Here is a 16,224-nt window from a genome sequence, read left to right on the forward strand (position 1 = left end):
GGAACCACCAAATGTGAGAAAAGAACTATCACATGTGATGTTGGAACTGCATCATGTGAGAATAAAACCGTCAAATGTGAGAAAAAAATAACCTGATATAACAGATTACCTACTAATGGGTACCGTACCCCTCCTTTTTTTGGTGGGGTACAGTAGAATTACTCTATTTATATAGGGGTCATTCTACTGTATTCTTCACCAAAAAATAAAAGGTACAGTAATCACTTAAAATCTGAACTGATTCTTAAAAAAAAAACTTAACTCTGAACCATTAATTTAGTATTGTTTTAATTTTAACTATTCATATAATTTTAAAGGGTACTAGATACCGGTTAAACAGGTTATATATATAAACAAAAAAGAAAAACAACGGGAAAGTAACAAATCAATGCTTCGTCGACGCTTTTCTACCTCTCTAGATTCCTCTCCTCCAATCCAACCACAAGAACCGTCTGGCGTCTGCTAATCAAAACCATACCCACAATAGAAGAACCAGACAGCGGCGCACCCACAACCTCACATCGGCGGCGCCGCTCTCTAGCTTCTTCTTTTCCAATCCAACCTCAAATCGGCGGCGCGCTCATATCCAATCCAACTCGGCGGCACTTCTTCTCTTCCATTCTAAATCGGCGGCACCACCCACAATCTTCAGGTTCTCTCTTTACATATGATTAACGCTGATATGGGTTTATATTATTTCTCTAAACTTTGTGGGTTTATGCTATTATTGTTTTGTTTGAGTTTCGGTTCTTATATATTTGACAAATTAATCTTTACACTTTTGAGTATGGGATGTGAGACGTGAAACTTGAGTGAGACCTATTGGCTCAGCTGATTTAGAAACACATTATTATAATTTTCTTTAATAGTGAAATGTCGATGGGACATTTACTAGATATAACATGATTTTTTTTTTCATCTGTTAGCATTTTTTGTTAAACTTCATTATTAGTTATTGTTATCACATTGTTAGTTTTTGGAATAGAGTTACTGGATTGGAATTTGTATTAAGTGATGTTTTTGTTAAACTTCATTATTATTTATTGTTTTCTCATTATTTTTGCTGAATTGATTTCAGTGTATTTTTTGTGATACTTAACCAGATTATGGCTGAGACTTTGTTTTTGCCTTCTCTTTATCACACTGTGCAGCGTCCTGTGGAGCACCCAGAGAAATTCTAGAAATTCTGAATGTCACCTAGAAAAGGGATCCTTTTCTAGAATGGTTCATATTCCATTGTGCCTAAAACTCATTTATATCTAAATTGCTAAACTATTATAATTTCACAATGGCACCTGATTGTTGATTTCTGCATTCTTCCTTGGACTTTCCTGTAGAGAAGTTATTTTAAACAAAAAGATCAGGTTGATCATGCTGAGTTGGATCACTTTGGTTGCACCTGAAAAAATGATGCTTCTCTTATTTTGTGTTCATCTTATACCCTTTTTTTTCTTCCCCTGAAATTTGTTGATTGCTCTTTTAGCTCAGTTCAAAAGGCTTATATTCTATTTTCATTCTTCCTTTTTCCTGTTTATATTCCGTGCAAATTTGGTAAAATAGTTAAGGCTCTTCCCTTACCTGATGGTTCTTGATATTTGTCTTTGTGGCAAACCTGTGAGGCTTCATATATTCCATTTCTTTTTCTTGCAGTTGGATTAAAACTTTGGCTCTGAGTTGTTGATATTTTACATTGTGTGGGTTACATAATTAAATCCTGTTTATTGATGGTCTCTCATTTTTCATGTAATATCTTAATTGTTGTTGCAGAGAGGAAGCAGTGTACACATTTAATTTAACGATTGTTCTTGGAGGACTGCTCTTCCACTCAAATACTGTAACTTTTATGCTAGGGGAGTTGGCTAATGGAAGTCCCAAGGCTGGGGATTATGAGGGAAACAGGCTACTTATAAATTATCATGAAAATTTGAAGAAGTTCAAAATTATGCATGGTTATTAGGAATGGAAAACACAAAAGTTCAAAATTTTTCATTTTAATTTACATAGGAATGGAAAACACAAAATTTCACTTACATACTCATCTGAATGTTGCTGTATATAGTCAGTCATTTGAGACCATAATTTTTGGGAAGGTTGGTCAGATGTGGGAAGGATGTCTCTCAGTAATCACATTATCAGATTTGGGCAAAATGCATTTCAGGGATTCATATGAGAAACTGCATCTCATATTATTTTTGGTCAGTGCTCTCCACTTCCTGGCCTGGTTGCTTTGCAGAGATGTCCATTCTCATTTCTTGACTGAGGACCAAGTGCTCTCCACTTCCTGGTCCGGTTGCTTTGTATAGTTAGGTTTTATATTTATCAAATCTTCAGTGACACGTCTGTTGAACTTAATGTATGCCTTTTTGGGTCACAATGGGGCAGGGCTTTCGTGTCCTCCATTACTGCATTTGCCATTTGGTTTTCAGTTCTCAAACATTGTTATTTATGGATGAAAACTTAAGTGATGAATTAAAAAAAGAAAAGAAATCTTTGGGTCTAATTGGCTATGAATGTTCAAATTTATGCATGGTTATTTTTACTACTACTACTACTTCTTCTTCTAGGTAACTCTGATGTGGCATTACTACTTCTTCGAGGTAACTCTGATGTGGCATGGTAGTGTACGTTATGACTTTGAGATGTAACGTACTGTGTTCCTATAAGGTGGATCATGTTTAAGGAATTACTGAGAATTTGCAGGTGTTATTAATCATGGCCAGGGGCGGCCCAACATAATTTGAGGCCTAAGGCGAAAAATTTATGCGGGGCCTTTAATATGTAAATATTAATTAAACAAAATTATTTAATACTAATCAAATTAAGGTTAATTTGATACATTAAATACATAAATAATACTAACTGGACTAATTTTAATTTCATATAGTGAATTGAATATCATAGTTGAATTATAAATATTAATAAAAAGAAATAAAAATATATTGCAATTGAAAAAAATACTTTATTTTGGATATAAGACGATGCATAGTTAAATAAACTTGTAATCTAATTTTTAATTTTATATTTTGATTTCAAGAGAAAAAGAGAGAGAGATATTATTTGGTGTACGGTTTTGTAAGATATTAATTTACAAAAATCAAAGTCTCAAACTATTAGGGGAAATTAATCTATAATTGATAATTTAACACATTTGCAACATCTTTTTGAAATATTTTAGGGTTTCAATTGAGTTAAGGTTCTATTGGTCTTATACTTTGAGAGTCTTAATAGAAATGAAAAAGAAAAAATGCGCTAATTAAAAGCATTTTAAAATATTCAAAATATAATGTGATATTATCTCTCATTGATGAACTTCATCAATTTAACTAATGAATGTTTATATCACGTTTTTTGTGATTAATAGTATGGCAATTTGTAAGCCAATAGTAAAATTTGTACATCACTAATAAAAAGAAAGGTACAACTTTTAGAAAATATATATAATTTTATAAAAATTTGGGTCATTAACTATGAAAAATGAGACCTTTTTTTCTAAGGGATTTTTTTTTTTTTTTGGTGGGGCCTTAGGCCTAGGCGTAACTTGCCTAGGCCTTGAGTCGGCCCTAATCATGACTGTTCTATTCCACCAGTCTTATGTTTTCTTTTTCAGGTGGTCAATAGTTGTCCGATTCACTAATCTTTGGACTTTTTTTCTTTCCTCTTTCAGGCTAGCCAGGAGTATAATAATTGAAGATGGCATTGAAGGCTTACATGGAATGCTAATAGACCCCATTTTGTGTTTGTACATCTGGTGAATAGGGTCAGATAAAATATTAGTTTTTTGCCTTACTCTTGGAGTTAGAACCTATTTGTAACCTGCAAAATGGCTTATTTGGCATCAAACTTTCTTGGTGTACAATTTTATCTAAATAAAAGCGCTTAATTACTCATATTACATGAAGTATTGTTAATGCATTCATGCCAAAATTTACTGGAATTACTAATTGCATTTGTCACAGTTGAAAACTCAAGTTGAATAGGTCATACAACTTAACTAATGCCAACCCTCTAGGATGTTATTGCAATATTTTTGTATGAACCCTTTGACATCCAATTTGCAAGCCGCTGATTTTGGCTTTTGACAGGGAATCAATTATACTTTGTTTTGCAAGCAGCTTCTTAATCTAGTTCATCACTTTGTCAGAATAAGCCAACAACAAGATTTGTTAAATAGCGATTGAATGCTTAAACTGAGCCAAGTTTTATGATTGCTTACAACGTAATCTGATATTGTCTTTTGACTCTAGGTGCACCCCATAACTCTGGGTTAAGCATGGTTAGATTTTATCTGGCTTTTGAATCCAAATTTCCACAAGATGTCCCATAACCAAGGGCAATGCAAAATTTCCTGGTTGAACGCTCTTAGCATCCTCATCAATCAAACTACACAAATACACAACTGCCCCAGATCTCATAGGGGTTCCTCTCCCCCCAGATATATGGTTATTACATAATTGTTAGAAAGTATATTATTTTTGAACAATTTTATCTGGAATAATTAGTTTATATCCAGCCTCCTCCAACACAAATTCCATGCAAATAAAGCACCACAACAAAGCTTGCACGTCCAAAGCTTCACATATAATAATTTTTTCAGCCGTTTTTTTCTAGTTCACAGCTTGCACATCCAATGACAAGAATATCATTAGCTATTTTCATTAGAATGCATAATTTATTTGCTTCTCAATTTTACACTATTTTCCCTTCGTATCTGGGATATCAAGTTCTTCAAGAACATGCTTTGAGGCCTAAATTTGTTTTAGGTTTCATTTTCAAATTCTTCAAGAAAACACACTGAGGCCTAAATTGTTTAAGGTTTCAATTTTTTTCTTCTTTAGAGTTCACAGTTACATCATTGTATGGTCTAAATATATAGCTTCTTTGGAATCATTTAGAGAAGCAAATGTTTCCTAACAAATAATGTTTGCTTTGGGTCACCATTTTTTTCATTGAGAAAATTTAACACCATAAAGACACCAAAAAAACTGAGATGTGTTTGATTAAAATACCCATGAGATGTCAAAAATCACTAAGTTGTCTTGAAAACCTCTAACATGACCAAAATATCTTTACAATCACCAAAAAAAAAAATCCAAGATATCACTCTAACATGGCCAAATTGAGTGGTAAAGACACCAAAAAAATTGAGATGTGTTTGATTAAAATACCCAAGAGATATCAAAAATCACAAAGTTGTCTTGAAAACCTCTAACATGACCAAAATATCTTTACAATCACTAAAAAAAAATCCAAGATATCACTCTAACATGGCCAAATTGAGTGGTTTTGATGCTATTATGGTAATCTTCAAAATATTTAGTATCTTAATCATTTTAGGAATTTTTAGCGCTACTTTGTTCATTTTTAGTGTTTTTTTTTAATTATTAATTTTGAAAGTTTAAAAATGTATTTTAGTCATTTTACATGTTAATGAAGGTATTTTGGTAATATTTGAGGCATTGGGGTATTTTAGTATAAATCATTGTTAACATTTTAATTATTATCAAGATTGTTATGAATCGACAAAATTACAGTCATATGTGATGTTGGTATTGCCTAATGTGACTAAAAAATAATAGGACTATTTTTTTTTTTTTTGAGAAGAAAATAATAGTACTATTGAATATAACAAAAGTATGATCATATGTGATTTGGCACTGCCCAATGTGACATTAGAACCATCAAATGTGAGAAAAGAATAATGGTACCACCAAATGTAATAAAAGTACAATAAGATGTGATGCTGGGACTGCTCAATGTGAAGATTAAACTGTCAAATGTGAGAAAAAAAAATTAGAGTATCACCAAATGTGACAAAAGTACAGTCATTTTTTTAGGTTCTAAGCGTATCTAAGTAATTTTTTAGGTCACGGCCTCATTTCAGTCATTTTTAGGTTTCAAGGTCATTAAGTTATTTTTTAGGTTCTAAGGGTCTTCTGGTAGTTTTAAAGGGTTTCGAAAGTATTTTGGTCATTTTCAAGTGTTATGGGGTATTTTTGGTCATTAGTTTAGGTTTTTTGGTTATTTTGATTATTTTTTATGTTTTAGGGTAATTTTAGAATTTTTTTTAGGTTTTAGGGTCATTCGGTCATTTTTTAGGTTCTAAAGGTATTTTGATCATTATTAAGGTTCTAAGGGTATTCCAGTAATTGTTGAAGGTTTCAGGGGTATTTTGGTCATTTTAAGTTTAATGAGGTATTTTGGTCATTTTATAAGTTTCAATGGTATTTCAAAATTTTTTAAGGTTTCGGGTTATTTTGGTGAATTTTAAGGTTTTGTGGGTATTTCGTTAATTTTTTAGAGTTAAGCTACATTACGGTCGTTTTTTAAGTTCTAAGGGCATTATTGTCACTTTCTAAGTTACAAGGTCATTTTAGTCATTTTTTAGATTTCATTTTCATCTAGGTTTTTATTTATTATTTATTTTTAGTATCTAAGCGTATTTCGATAATTTTTTAGATTTAAAGAGTATTTCAGTCATTTTGTAGATTTTAGGGTCATTTCGGTCATTTTTTAGGTTTTAAGGATATCCCAATTATTTTTGAGAGTTTCGAGGTTATTTTGGTAATTTTTAATTATTAGGAGTATTTTTGTTATATATATATTCTTTAATTATTAGGTAATTCGGTGGGGTTGGGCTGGGTTGGCTACACCCATATATAATGTTGGTACAGCTTAATGTGACAATGGAATTGTCAAATGTGAGTAAAAAATAAAAAAGAACCATTGAATGTGACAAAAATATGGTTTAGGGCCACAAGCTAACCCACGGCCCAAGAATAAGCCAGATAGTGGCCCCACGAGCCCATTACAATTGATTTGTTAGAGAATGGATAGGATATTGACTAAATGAGTTAAAGTTAATCACAATGAGTAAAGACGCTAATGAAATGACTAGGATCACAAAATTATGAAGAAAAAATGATCCTCGATCAAGCCCGAGGAGTGTCTGTTTTATATATGTGTATTACTTTCTCTTTTTAACAAGTACTTCTATTCTTGGTTACCAAGGTTTTCTCTCTCTCTTTTCCTCGATCCCCTACATAAGGATCTTCATTTTCCTTTTATATTTACACATAGATTATCCTAGTTCCACATCTAGAGAACTGAGATTGTATTTCCAAGTCTTTTGTCTCATTTGGAACGTACTAGTAAGCTCCTGCCTTGCAATCTGAGTTGTGCCATCACTATTCATGGTCATTTCCTCATTAATGCGGCTAGATGAGTATTTGTCTTACATTTAATGCGGAGTGGATAGCTTCTACACCCCTCTCCTTTCATCCTCCTCATAACCTATGCCAAGTCTACTTTCTTCCTTTAGTGATATTCTAACTTTATGCATTTATCATGGTTACTACTCGTCCCCAAGGTCAGCTGGTGCTCTTCCTGTGGTTATCCAGTGCTCGTCCCCGAGGTCTAAGGTGTATCCTTGGAAATCATCTTGGCAGTTCATTTAAATGGGATAAAAGGTCCTCGCCCACATAATGGTAATATGTGATATTAGTACTGTCCAATGTGATGATGGAACTGTCAAATATGAGAAAAACAAATTAGGGTACTATCAAATGTAACAAAAGTACGGTCAAAAGTGATGTTGGTACCGCACAATGTGAGAATAGAACCGTCAAATGTGATGAAAAAAAAAAAAAGGAAACACCGAATGTGACAAAAGAATTGTCATATGTGATGTTGGAACTACACAATGTAAGGATGAAACTGCCAAATGTGAGAAAAAAAAAAAAAAAAAAAAAAAAGAGAACCATCGAATGTAACAAAAAGACTGTCACATGTAAAATTGGAACTGCACAATGTGAGAATGGATTAGTCAAATGTGAAAAAAAAGTAAGGAAACCACCGAATGTGACAAAAGAATTGTCATATATAATGTTGGAATTGCACAATATGAGGATGAAACAGTTAAATGCGAGAAAAAAGTAAGGAAACCACCAAATGTGACAAAAGAACTGTTACATGTAATGTTGGAACTACACAATATGAGGATAGAACCATCAAATGTGAGAAAAAAAATAAAAATAAGGGAATCACCAAATGTAACAAAAGAACTGTCATATGTGAAGTTGGAATTGCACAATATGAGAATGGAACCGTCAAATGTAAGGAAAAAAGTAAGGAAATTACCAAATGTGACAAAAGAATTGTCACATATGATGTTAGAATTGCATAATATAAGGATGAAACTATCAAATATGAGAAAAAAGTAATTTAGTATAGCAAGTTACTTACTAGTAAGTATCATACCTCATTTTTTAAAGGGGATTATCATACCTCATTTTTATTATTATTATTATTAGAAAGTTTATTTCATTAAACTAGATTTTGTATACGAGTGGTGGTCATGTATATCAAAGTTACCAAAAAAGTACCACAAAAAAAAAAAAAAAGTGCACCAAGGTCCAAGTTTCAACATAACTTTTAAGCAAAAGAAAAGAAAAAAAAAAGAAAAAAAAAAGAAAAGAAAAGAAGGGAAAAGTCCAACGTAACCTTTTTTACAAAGAGTAATAAGATGTAAATGATAGGCAAAGATAATAAAAATGAAGTTACATTAATTACTTATTATCCATCAATCATAGCTAAATACTACCATTTTAATACATGCTTCAGTTCATTTCAACATGTTTTACTAACATATTTACTTGATCTATTTTGTATATGAATTGGGGCCTTATACCTGCAATTGAGATGTTGTTCCCAACTTGTGAGCATAGGTATTATGTGAAGCATATCTATAATAATTTTAAAGTGAATCGTAAGGGCTTGGAGTTGAAGGATGCACTATGGAGATGTGCTGGAGCCACAACAATCAGGGAGTTTGAGAGAAGAATGTAGGAAATGAAGGATTTGGATGTCAAGGGATGGGAGTATCTTACTGACATCAACCTTACACAATGGTCTAAGTCTCACTTTAGAAGTAGAGCTTTGTGTGACTGTTTAGCTAATAACTTGAGTGAGTCTTTTAATGTCATGATCTTAGAAGCTAAGGATAAGTCAATTTTAGCAATGTTAGAGTGGATCAGAGTTAGGCTCATGACCAAACAATACAAAAAGATGAAAGGTATAGCAAAATACACTGGAAATGTGTGTCCTAATATTCAAGACAAATTAGAGAAGTTAAAACATGAATCTATACCTTTTAATGCTACTCTAGCAGGCAACTTCATGTATGAGGTTGATAATGGTTGTAAGAGACATGTGGTTGACTTGGCTAAGAAAGCATGCAGCTGTAGGATTTGGGATTTGACAAGACTTCCTTGCCAACATGGGATCTCTACTATTGTTAAGAACCTGGAGAAAGTGTAGGACTATATGCATCCTTGTTACTTGAAAGAGACATTTGCTAAAACTTACAAAGAGATAATACAGCCAATGTCTGGCCAGTCTGAGTGGGTTGAGACTAACCAACCTGATCCTGTTGCTCCTCATGTGTATAAATCACCTGGTAGACCACTAAAGCAAAGAAAAAGAGATCCTGAAGAGCCAAGGAACCGTTATAGAGTTTCTAGGATGAATAAGACAATCAAGTGTGGGAAGTGCAAGAAAGAAGGACATAATGCAAGAGGGTGCAAGGCAGACATCATTGGTGAAACTCCATCTTAGAGAAGAGATGGACTTACTAAATCAAAAGCTGTAAGTATTTCCATGCTTTGAACTATATTCATTTCCTTAAGTATTTCATGTGTATGTAACTTGTACTACCCTCTTTGTAGGCACAAGGTAGTAAATCTACAAAAACAAAGCAAACTGCAACACCTCAAATTGCATCTCAGCCACCAAGTACTAGATCTTAGCCTGCATACAGAGCTTTTGGTCAAACTGCATCTTAACCTGCACCAAACAATAGATCTGAGGCAGCAACTCAACCTCTAACTAGATCTAGGGCCAACTGGTTCTTTTCATCCTCACAACCAAGTTTCCATACCCCTAGAGAGACATGAGATTCTTTACCATCTCAGGCGCCTCTGCTTTCTTCTATTTTATTTATTTTTTTCCTCTTACTTGCTATTGTTGGAACATCTTGCTAACTATTGGATTTTGGTTATGCAGCCAAGTGCATCTGTGGGCACTAGTGGTGTACCAAGTCAAGGAAGTGGTAGTGGTGTTGCTAGGGGATTTAAAGGCAGAAAGTTTCAACCAATTGGTGGAAAGGGCAAGAAGGCAGCTGGCAAGGGCACTAAAAGCAGTAAATGAAGATGGAAGATGTTGAAGTTTCAACCACTTTTTTTGTTATAGTTCCCACGCTTAATGTATTTGCTTAAGCATGGTCAAGTATCAAAAACAATATTGACAATTTTGGTTGGAAGATGTGTATGTCTGATGTGTGGTGGACTAATAGTTGGGTTTTGGTTGGAAGATGTGTAAAGTCACAGGATGTGCCAAAAACAATATTGGTAATTTTGTATGCATGTGACATAAAGTCACAATGATTGTCTTCACTTTTATCAATGTTAATGTGCATTAATATAGGATAAAGTATTTTGTTGTGTTGTGTTGTGCTTGTCTTTGGTTTTGGTGGATTTACACGAGACTATGTGTTTTGCTTGTCTTGTACTTTTGGTGGATTTACACAGGTGTATGTATTCACATAACAAATCATGTGTATGTGTAAAACATGTTCCATTTATGGGCAAGTGTGCATTGACACAGCAAATCTTGTTCCATGTTTCATGTTCCATATATATTCCATTTATGGGTAGGGCAGGTGTGCATTGACACAGCAAACATGTTCCATGTTCCATATATAAATCTTGCATTGACACAGGTGTATGTATTGAACCAACATGTTCCATTCATGTTATTAACATTTCCACATAACACTTTGTGCCAATATATATCAATCACAGAATGAAGTAAAAAAAAAAAAAAAAAATTATACTAAAGAATATTTGCACTAAAACAACACTTTCGATTTCAGGAGATAGATACAATAATCAGGGACTTTGTATTTCAATTACCCAATAACATTTCAACATCCCCCCCAAGCATCATGGCATATTAAGGTTCCTCACCCTTACATTGTTGTTCATTGAGGCAAAACACAACAACAACATTACAAAAATGAAAAATAGCCATGACAAAACTAGTGCCACCTTGTACAATCTCTCACTCTCTCTAACCCTCTTAAGTTTCTCCCTAGCTTTTACATAAAACTCATGAGTTTCTCTTTCCCTCCGGTTAGATCTTTTTTCCATTTCCCTAGTTGTCATTTCTCTCTAATTTGCAAGCTGCAATTCATTCTCAAGCATACTTATCCTTTCACGGTCATTCTTACAAGTTTCGTTATCCACCCACTGAAATAAGCCACATTTGGGACCAACCTGATCATTACAATTGTAAGAATTAATTTCACAGTTCACAATTAATCACAACTAATAATTCAATTCAATTCAAATACAACAATGTAATTGTTTCTTACATTAAATTGATTACAACCGAGGAATCTTCTTCCATAGTTACCAGCTTTTCAACTTGTTTGTAGGGCACAATTCTCAAGTATACATAAATGACCATCTCCGGCACGGTAGAAACCACTAGTTGTAGAGCCATTACCAGTTGATGAAGACATAGCAAAAAATTGTTACAAGCTTATAGACCAACAAATCTGTTACAAGTGGCATAGTTCAAATTTTCAGCATGTGTGACAGCATAAACCATCGTTAACACTTATCAAATTAAGTAAGATAAACTCACATTGAAATCCTACATTAATGCATTGCAAACAAGCACCTTTGTAAGAAACACCAAAATTCCAAGAAAGAAGCAATTAGAGATTGACAATTTGACCATTTAGTGTTGCCATCTGACTTTAATTTGTGGTTTTAAGAAGTCTGTCTACATTTTCATGACTCCTGAATTTTGGATTAGACTAAAGTATAATGTTTCTTTGTGCTTTGAGGTGAAAGTAACAAAGGTTGGTAGTTTTTCCCATGAGCATGACATTTTGACGCAAAGTGACTGAATCATAGAATAAATCTAGACATACTCAAATTTCTCTTAGGAACAGGGGTATTTAGTAGTTGAATTTGAGGACAACCAAGCCTCCAAGAACAGGGGAAGAGATGTGAATAGAGAGAGAGAGAGAGAGAGAGAAAATAGAGAGGATTGAGAATTTGGAATTAAGAATGTTCATCTGATACATGCCAATCCTCACCACACTACTCTAATACCTCCCACTGTCTAACTGCCCAAAGCCAGCTGTCCATATCCTAACTAACTAACCATATTAACTAACTCTCATGATATACAATACTGGTGTGGAGAATACAAGTATAGACTGCCAACTAAGCAATTATAATTATCATCTATAGTACAATATCACTGTACACTCTGGCAGCACTAATGGATGCACACCTCATCAGCTATACCTGCACGCCTCATTAGTAACTCATGCATCCTTTATCAGTAACTCACACATGCACCCCACCAGCACCACACATGCAACACCACATGCACAACTAATCAACACCACATGCACACCTCAGCACCCAACTAAGTAACACACTCACACACTTCTAACAATTTCGCAGTTTGTTAACTTGTGCTAGTGGACACTTTTTGCCCACCTATTAACTTGACCCACTACTTTTTGTCAATTACTCATAATTGTGAAATTAAGCATGAACATGGTTGTGTTCATAGTATTGATGGTTGGAATCTTACTGGGTAACAGAAGAACATAGTTGTATATGATAGGGGAAGCTAAATGAATAAAAACCCAAGTACAATGATTAGCCAAATAAAACAGAGACTTTTTAAGTACCATCAGTATAATTAAAATGCAACCAGCAGCCCCACATTAATGAATACAAAAAAAAAAAAAACAAAAAAAAACAAAAAAACAAAACAAAACATAGATTTGCATTTAAATCGTCCTTGCAACAACCCAATTTCGAAAAAAAAAAAAAAAAATTTAAAACCCTAGGTTTCAAAAAATTAGATGAACAGAGCATATGAAAGTAAAAAACCAAAACTTGAAGCTCAGCCAAGCAATAGATGAAACCAGAATCAAGAGAAAACAAACGGATCAAATACAAAAAATCAAAAATATAATTATTGCACAATGAACTCACCCGAACTCACCCAAGCAACAAATGAACCCAAAATCAAAGCTCCTTCTTCCTCGGGTTACTTGCACGATCAAAGCCCAGATGGTTCTCGGTCAAGCGAAGCACATTGCATTGTGTAGGATCTTCATTTGGTGAGCAAGTTGGGTTGGATGGGAGTAAGTGATTTTTGGGAGTGAGAGTGTTTTGATCTGGATGGGAGTGAATTTTTTACATAACATGTGTTAGAGTAACAGTGAGGGGAGAGGTGGGTTACGACACAGTAACGGTGGGAATCACAAGTGGGTAAAGTGTCAAAATTTAAACCATGGGTAGGCACATCAAATTAGAGGCAAACCACAGGTGGGTAAAGTGTAATTATCCCAAAAAATAATCTGCACAAGGTTCAATTGATCGAGTCTAATATTTGATCGATCGAGCCTTACAGATTTAGTCCAGAAAATTCTGCAATCACTTGATTCTAGCTTTACACATAAACACACTTTAAGCAAGCCTAACCTAGACTCTATGTTTTGATCATGGTTTGCCAACATAATACATAATAAAGTTCTAATACATTTAGTTCCTAAAGTCTTAGAACCTAACAGTCCATATAGCAATGAACTAAGTTCCATTGATATAAAGAATAGATAGAAGAAATACGACAAAACTAGATTACAACAACATACCGCAGAAAAAAAAAAACTGCTAGCGTTAATTATCTAGATCCCGCAAGAGCAAAGAGGTCACAATTAATACAGTTGGAACTTGGAAGAAATGCATAATGATCAAGACCTGAAAACCATAATTCAACTAGGTAATTCACCTATAAAAAAAACTAGGTAATACACCAACTAATTACCAATGATACATCTAGTTTTAACAAAACTAGGTTCAAGGATTCCCCTTGAACAACAATGGGCCATGTCAAAGATATAATTAATTCTTAAAACGAACTATGTCACCATCACGAGTTCTAATTAACTTCTCATTTATTAAGTTGTATTAAGCTTTCCTATGTTTTAAGCCGACCTCCATGAATATGATTGTTCCTTTGGAGCAAAGATGATAAAGAGCAGTTTCCCAAGCCCCTATACATAGGACTACCCTCATAACTCTTACTGAGGCAGTTATTTAAACCCAAATCAACTATCTCATCCCAATTGGTTACAGGTTTACATCAAGCATAAACCTCATAATCAGAACCCAAATTCTTCTAATTAAAGAGCAACTGAAAAACAAATGATGACGACTTTCAAGACAATTAATACCAAAGTCATAAGTTGTATCACCTAAAAGGATATAATTGTATTCGGCCTAATGACAATTTCCTTTTTCTTTTTCTTTTTTTAGTTTAATACAAGATATAAATTCTATTTTAATCTAATCTAAGTATATATGTGTGTAATGCTTCCTTTTAGAGATTTGAACTCTAAGTGTATTTGTGTGTGTATAAGTGTATATCTTCTTTTTTTTTTTCCTTATTTAAAAAAAAAAAAAATTATACAAGATAGAAATTCTATTTTAACCTAATTTAAGTGTATGTGTGTGAAGTTCACTCCTGAAGACTTGAATCCCAGTCCTTACCTCCTCCCCCATCACCACATCCCACAAGCACTTATACCTGTGGAATGACCATTACACCAAAGGTTTGCAGTGGTCAAATGACAATATCTTAAATAAGGTAAGAGCAGATCATTCATTTATTGAGAGAGAGAGAGAGAGAGAGAGAGAGAGAGAGAGATACTATTATATTAACTTTCGGTTAAATTGCATATTTGGTTAATAACTTCTTACGTTTGTTTCAAAAATATTAGTTTTGTTGTAGACGTAAAATGTTAATTCAATACACAAAAAGAAATGCTACATTCACAACATTTTCAAAATATTTTCACAAAAAATCATAAATGGCAAATTATTATAAGGCCTGTTGCTTGTGGGTAATAAAGTAATTTCAGTAGTGAATTCAAATTAAAAACTTGTAACAACTTCCAACCTAAAATTTTTTGTGAAAATTTTATTGATCCAGAACTTCTCATAAACAAAATGCATGAAACTAAGATCACTTAATTTGATGAAGTGAAATTTATAACATAGCATGAATTTCATTTATTAAGTTAATATCTTTTTATTCATTGAATATTAAAATAAAACAGGGTAACGGGCCAAGAGGTTGAGTAACTTGAGTTCCCCTAGGCCTAGTTCCCTAAATCCCCCTCCATCTAAAGCAGCCACGTAATAAAGGGATAAAAATAATTAAAATGTAAAGCAAAACATGGGAACGAAAGTCTTTGAGGTTGAGCTTCGAAAGCGCTTTTGTTTGTATAATTTGCGCGTCTCATAGGGACGCAATGGTGGCACAGCCAGCTATATATAATGTAGTAGTGGGTCCCCAATACTTTTCATTTTAATCCCCTACGGTCCAAATTCATATACCCTCCAAGATCCACCAATACCACATCATCTCTCTCAGCATTACAGTCATTTCTCACCCTCACTAACACCATTTTAGTCTTCAGCGTAAGTAAAGCTTGAACTTACTTCCTTACAACATGTATCACTTTCTTGTTAGAAATCTGCTACCGAGCTGATATGGTTTGCTTTCAAAATTAACTACTTGTATTCAAGCTTTATATACCATTCTTGCTTGTCATGTAAGTAAAGTCATAACTTTTTCCGTATTAGCAAAATACAGACTTGATCACACCAATTCTTCTATTTGGTAACTTATTTCCAGTTCGCAATGGGATGTAAACATAAAGACAATGCCTCACTACCATTATTGAGGATTTTTTTTATCTTTACAGTAATAGTCATTGTACATGGTCTATTTAATCGGCAAGAACCATTTCATGGACTGTCTATCTAGATAGGCAAGAGTCTTGGTTTCTTTAGCTTATTGATCATACAACTACTTTGCAGGTTTTTTTTTTTTTTTTTTTTTTGAGGAAGTTGCGATTCCAAATCAATCTCTTAAAAGTTAGATTCTTAAGTTGCTTGTTTTGAGCCAAAATGTAGATGTGCTTTCAGTTCCATAACTAAACTACACCAAATTCCATGTTTGGGATGCTATTTTCTCGTTATATCATTTTCAGACGTAATGACCATTCACTTCTTTTTCCTGGTAAGAACTGTTTTCTTTATTTCACACTTTTTCTTTACCAGATGA

General features: G+C 33.6%; 1 long non-coding RNA gene across 1 annotated transcript; it reads left to right on the forward strand.

Annotated features, from left to right (window-relative positions):
• The first annotated feature begins 373 nt into the window (after window positions 1-373).
• On the forward strand, window positions 374-2,425 carry LOC115976719. The gene is made up of 2 exons (XR_004088357.1): window positions 374-652; window positions 1,768-2,425. It is a non-coding gene; the product is annotated as an uncharacterized LOC115976719 (long non-coding RNA).
• Window positions 2,426-16,224: the final 13,799 nt, after the last annotated feature.

The sequence above is a fragment of the Quercus lobata genome, chromosome 2, assembly GCF_001633185.2.
Source record: "Quercus lobata isolate SW786 chromosome 2, ValleyOak3.0 Primary Assembly, whole genome shotgun sequence".
Classification (NCBI taxonomy): Eukaryota; Viridiplantae; Streptophyta; class Magnoliopsida; order Fagales; family Fagaceae; genus Quercus; species Quercus lobata.